Source organism: Garra rufa, chromosome 2, assembly GCF_049309525.1.
Source record: "Garra rufa chromosome 2, GarRuf1.0, whole genome shotgun sequence".
Lineage (NCBI taxonomy): Eukaryota > Metazoa > Chordata > Actinopteri > Cypriniformes > Cyprinidae > Garra > Garra rufa.
In genome coordinates this window covers 50552132-50558742 of record NC_133362.1, presented here as the reverse complement: position 1 = coordinate 50558742, position 6611 = coordinate 50552132, and the positions used below count along the sequence as shown (strand labels likewise).

Here is a 6611-nt window from a genome sequence, read left to right as displayed (position 1 = left end):
TTCGAAGCTTCGGTAGTAATCAACATCGAATATTCGAAGCTTCGGAGGGAGGGGCTGAACATATTCTTCTCTCTAATAAAGGCAGAAATCTCTGTATGTCTTTCTGTTTGCATTTTTATTATGTCGAGAACAGTTCATCCAAACGATTTTTGCTTTGGACCCAAGGGAGTGCAGTGTTGCATTTTGGTGCAATATGGACACACCACAGGTTCAGAATTAATAAATTGTAATAGAACATTGCTAGTTGGATGCGGCGCGCCTCATGCAGGCAGAGCTTATATGCTTCATGAACGGACAACGATACAAAACACACAGGTCTGTTAAGTGCAATACACTGTAAAAAATTTACTGTAAAATTTACAGCAAGTTACTGGCAACTTTGGTTGCCAGCAATACTGTAAATTTTTACAAGTGCACTGTAAATGATTAACTACAGTTTTACTGTAAAATTTACAGCAAGTTACTGGCAACTTTGGTTGCCAGCAATACTGTAAATTTTTACAAGTGCACTGTAAATGATTAACTACAGTTTTACTGTAAAATTTACAGCAAGTTACTGGCAACTTTGGTTGCCAGCAATACTGTAAATTTTTACAAGTGCACTGTAAATGATTAACTACAGTTTTACTGTTAAAATACAGCAATTTTCTGTATATATACTAGCAACGATATATACATTATTTAAAGCTGCTACTGTGAAATTGCAGCAATAGTTTGCAATTTTACAAGTGTACTGGAAATCATTAAATAACGTTTCACTGTAAAAATATTGTACTACTTTAATTTGTATATTCTTTATTTGCAGTATTTATTTTCCAGATTGCTGAATAATAATGACTAGCAATTTAAACAATTTATTAACTGCATAAGCTTTAAACAATATTTAACTGCATAAAGTGTTGTATAGTATGAAACTCAGTGCACCTATTATTTAATAAAAACAAAAATAATAATAATTTGACACATCTTAATCTTGATAAACAGGTCCAATTTTATTTAAAAAATCTCTTATTTATTAACTCTCAAATTTGCATGAAAGAAATGTCATAGAACAGTGTATTCAGTATTATTCTGAATTCCAAAATAAATTGGGCATGAAAATATTTACTTGAAACATATTACGCTGCTAAATATTAAGGTTAACCAATATTTAGCCAAAGTTGAAACCAACATCAAGTTAACCAACATGGTTATAATTAAATGGTTCGAAATACCATAAAGACAGTGATGAATTTTCACAACTTCATGGACAGTCCAACATGGCCAAACAACAAGCCCTCAAGTGAGTCCAAAAAAACTTCTGATCGAAAAAGGAGAACAGTTCAGATCCAGATGCTGTTCCAGCCCAGGATGCAAAGAGTGGCTAAAAAAATATATAAAAGAACAAAAAGGGCAATACATTAGATATTTTACAAAACAATGATACAGTCAGACAAAGACAGAGGGATGACAGATACAGTCAAAGGCAGAGAGAGTGATGATTGTTACAGTTAGATCAGTATGATATTAAACAGTAAAACACTAAAATTGTGAAAAATATTACAATTTTTACAAGTTATTACAAGTTTTATATTTTACTATACTTTCAAATATAATTTATTTCTGAGATGCAAAGCTGAATGTTCAGCATCATTACACCAGTGTTGCATGATCTTTCAGAGATCATTCTCATTTATTATCAATATCCTGATTTATTGTCAATGTTATTGTCAATGTTGTCAGTGTATGTTTTGGAGCCTGTGATACTTTTTCAGGATTCTTTGATGAATAAGTTTCAAAGAACAGCAGTTATTTAAAATATACATTTTATCTAAAAATATAAATCTTTACAATCAATTTCAATGTAACATACTATATATAAGTATAATATATAAGATTCCTGAAAAAAGTATCACAGGTTAATAAAAATATTAAACAGCACAATTGCTTCTAACATTGATAATAAATCAGCATATACAATAATTTCTAAAGGATCACTAAAGGACATTGGAGTAATTAGAAGACTAGTGTATTGATGCTGAAAATTCAGAAATAAATTACATTTTTAAGTATATTAAAATGGATAAAACATTTTAATAATATTTCACAACATTATAGTTTTTTCTGTATTTTTTATCAATTAAATGCAGCCTTTATGAGCAGAAGATACTTATTTCAAAACATAAAACCTACTGATCACAAACTTTTGAACGCTAGTGTAGATAAAGGATAAAATAACATAATAAAAGGAAAAAGATCTTGGTGTATGTGTACTTACATGTCAGTAATTCTGCTGAAAATCCTTCGCATTGCAAAGAAAACTGGTAACTTGGGTTCACTTCTGCTGGTTTCTTCTGTGTTCTGTCGTTTTAGATGGGTCTTTTCCTTTCAACTTCTTTGTTTTTCTCTCAGGATAAATATCTACAAAACAGTCAGGAAGCAGACAATATGTAATTCACATTAGTTTTAGCTTTTGTACATCTGAATTATTCTCCCTAAAAAAACTCTCTCTACTTGAGTTGAGAAACATATTCTATCATATCTACATGTAAAATGCAGGTACTCAGATTGTTAGAATGCAACTATTACCTTTGTATGAACTCCAAAACTCCGTCTGTCTCCTCTTGATAACGTTAGTCCAGAATATGTAATATGCTGCGAACAGGCCAGACAGGACAATGGGCTGGATTAAGGCATTCTTCAAATCAAAGTTAGCAAAAAGCATTAACGTTACATTCAAACAATAAGCGAATAAGCAAGTTATCAAAGGTGCTAGTACATCTCACTGCTTACGTTAACCACTTTAACAGCACCGTTCAGAGTTTACGTGACACACATCCTCCGTGAGCGGCTGACCGCGAATCGCGAGCCCTAAATACGCGTTTTATTTCGGTGCCCGTGTTAACAGATGGCTGCCTGTGCAAATTTGTTGTACATCATAAAATAATCACGAGAAAGTGTGCTGATCAGCACGACGTCGCCGTGAATCACATCTTTTGCCAATGAAGCTTGTAATTCTTAACGTAGGAACCCAGAGATGTTACGCCTATAGCCGATATAAGGCAGGGGAATGTGTGTGTAATCCTTCCGCGACTGCAGTGCCGAATCCCCGCACAAGTCTCTCTCGTGCTCCGCGGACGGAGGATTCGTTAATCTGCGGTTACCGCGAATGTTTATGACACCTTATATTCTTTAATATTCTAATACAGTTACAAATTATGAAAAATAAAACAGAAATAAGACACTTACTTACCACAGTTATGAATCGTTCTTCTTGCTGCTCCCAAATGTCGACCGTTAAAGATAATCCCGCCTCTTTAGATTTGAAATTTACCAGAATGCATTGCGGTTTACAGCAATATGCTGTATTGGCTGTATTATAAGAAATACAACCCGCTGCTGTAAAATATTGCTGTAATTTTTACAGCAATTCGTTACAGTGTACTTTTAATAAGGTAGCCTAACATTTTTTAACAAACAAATCACTCCCAAATCAGAAATTAGCACAGTAATTACTGGCACCATAAAGGGTAGGCTATTTAAATAAAAGAAGAACGAAAAAAAATGGCGCGGTGTTTATATATAAATAAATTATTCATATCTAAATTATTTATAAATATATATATATATATATATACACATACACACACACATTATATATAACGTTTGTGTATATAAGCCTATATAAAATACATAGCCTATGTATATTATTTTGAAACCCAAAATAAATGAGGCCCAAACATTATTAACAAACGTGCGTGTTTATTTGAGCACTTCCGTCAGTGAACAATCAGCCTACAAAACGCTAAAATAAATCAAATAAATAATACATTTAAATATGAATCTAGCATAAGTAAGAATGTTAAATCGGCTATCAAACAAACATTCGTTGCAAACATTATTAAAACCCAGGGGCGGACTTTCCCATTAGGCAAAGGTAGGCGGTTGCCTTGGGCCCCAAGCTGCAAGGGGGCCCCCTCAAAAAAATTTGGTCGAGGTGATTTTTTTTGTTTTTACTTTATGGAAAATGACAAAGATTCTCTGAAAAGTCATCAGAATACTATAGAATATATGTTATGGAAACTGGCGCCTCCCTCGAACACCACACTGTTGGACTATTCCATTATTTCACGTCGCATCTGATGCAGAACTGCGGAAGTGATTGAAGAAATATTCTGTATTTCGTGCTACAGCGTACATTCTGTCACATACATTCTGGCGCCTCTGTCTCAATACTGTACAACGCAGCATACATCCACGTCAAATGATAACTCAGCGGCAGAGTTCCACTCACGCAGGGGCGTAATTTCCATTGAGGACGCACTTTTCAAAATCCCGATTGTGTCCTCCTTCTTTCAATTGGCTCTGTTAAAGTAATCTCTTGTATTATAACACGCTCAGCGCCATCGAGAGTTTCGCGCGATTGTTAAAACCAAAAATAAAACGCGCACGCACATTCAAAAGCAATTTTAATACCTCAAGTTTAGAGAGTGACTTCCCAATGCGCGCAAATTAGGCTACATAAAATATCTAGGCTGTTATTAGTATGTGAGCAGATAAAAAGATGATAATGTTGTCTATAGCTCTGTATCATGCTTGAAAAATTCGGTCTCTATTTGCAACTTGAATATTAACAGAGTAGCCTACTTTGATTATCGCTGCATTTGTCAACACCACTAAGAACGAACTGTGTCGTTTATTTTTTGTCATTTCTACTGTAGATTGTTTAAAAATACAGTGGCTGCCTCAAATTTAAATGGCTCTAAAAGAGAAATTAACCAGCTTGTTCATGTACTCATGTTTACATTCATTCTTGTTCCTTGCTTAAAGCCTAACATAAATATATTAAAGGCTTTAAGAATTATCCCATTTGCTTGTAAAACATCGACAATCAGAATCGGCCATGAATAATCAAGATCGGTGCATCGTGCATTACTAAAAACAAATTGGGTGCTCCTAATTTTTTTTTTTTTTTGGTGCTCCTAACTTTTTGAATGTGGGGGCACCAGTGCTACCAAGTAAAAAAGTTAATTTCAAGCCCTGTGCAGGTAACAGCACTTCCGTGTTCACTTTTGGCCATTATAGTAATGATGAAGACTGTAATACAGCATTTTACATTTATGTTATGTTACATATATGTCCACATTGATCATTTACATGATTTATGGCGTGTGTTTCTTCTCGCTTTAGTAAAACAAGATAGAAGACTATAAACAACTTTTCCAATTTAGGCAGCAGCAAACAGATCTAGTTAGGAGATTCTGCTTGGAAACCAAGGTAAATAGAACAAATGGCAACTCTTCCTTGTGAATAGATAATAAATATTATTGCACAGGTAATATATTATGAGAATACGATTTTAAAGTTTTACAAGGAGGAACAAAATATCAAATAGGAACAAATATCTCCTTACTTTTTCCCCGACACATTCATGGTAATTATTTTTGCTGGGGCTTTAAACGCAGAGGCGCGGTTGTCATTACGACAGTCAAAGCCCTAGTTTTGCTTCAACCATTCAAGTGGGCCTGACTGTACTTTATAGTGTCTCTCAAATATTACTCAATTTCTCTCTCTCTCTCTCTCTCTTTTTTTTTTTTTGCTGTTTGTGTTAGTGGCGCAGCAGTCTGATCTTCTTCATTCATATTTAAGCGCGAATGAGAACCGTTTTGCGGGGGATGCAAGGTGTATGAAAAAAAAAAGAATATTATTTGAATGTAATATATTATATCTCAAAATTTAAAATCGAATGCCAACCCACCGAACGAATATTTGAATAATCGAATATTCTGGTCCAGCCCTAGAAATAATACATTATTCTTCTAATACATCATACTGATATTCGTACAGGCATTTAATGGTAAATGAATTTATTTTTTAATAAGCACCAGACAGCGCTGTATTCGACACTCTCGAAGCTTTGAATCTTTTCCCGAAACAGTCAGAGGAAAGTCTCTGTGCTTCACGCGGCAGTCAGGATTATGTCTTGTTCTGTTCTGTTCTCCCAGTGTTTTCTCCCTGTCTGTTTCTAGTTCTTTGGTTTAGTCATGCCCTTATTTGTACTTCCCCCTCGTTATCCCATTTGTGACCACGCCCTGTCTTCTGTGTATTTAAGTCTGTGTCTCCTCACTCCCCTTTGTCCATCGTTAAAGTTACAATTGTTGTCCTTGCTCCATGTTCTTCGTTTGTGTCACAATAAATATCAGTGTTTATTTTACTCCGGTTCCTGCCTCATCATCTGCACTCCTCATCCTGCCTAAAGTCTGACAGCAGCTTTGTTTGCTCGTCACTCCTGTCAACTGTTGAATGAATGAGTGTCACATCCCGCTTGTTTACTTTGAACCGGAAGACGCTCCCACTTTTGACGCAAGGCCTCATGGGGCCTAGGAAACTTTTGGATGGAAAAAAAGTAAATAAATGAAGCGACCGCGCTGGCTCAAACCATGCTCTTTTAGTTCCCCTCACTCCACAACAAATCCTTTAATTTAGCAAGCCAAAACAAATGCATTGGAAAAAGTTGTACTTCGCGTTCCAGTGTCCACGTAAAACGAATTGTGGTTGGCGTAAAAATCATGGGGTTATGGTGGTCATGCTGAATGGCACAGATTGTATTTAAGGCCATCTGAACTGAGCAG

The 6611-nt window shown here is 35.1% G+C and overlaps 1 long non-coding RNA gene across 1 annotated transcript; it reads right to left on the bottom strand.

Annotated features, from left to right (window-relative positions):
* Window positions 1-967: 967 nt before the first annotated feature.
* Window positions 968-3306, bottom strand: LOC141326527 (uncharacterized). The gene is made up of 3 exons (XR_012353909.1): window positions 2569-3306; window positions 2258-2400; window positions 968-1363 (listed from the first exon to the last, which is right to left on the bottom strand). It is a non-coding gene; the product is annotated as an uncharacterized lncRNA (long non-coding RNA).
* Between the last annotated feature and the right edge of the window lie 3305 nt (window positions 3307-6611).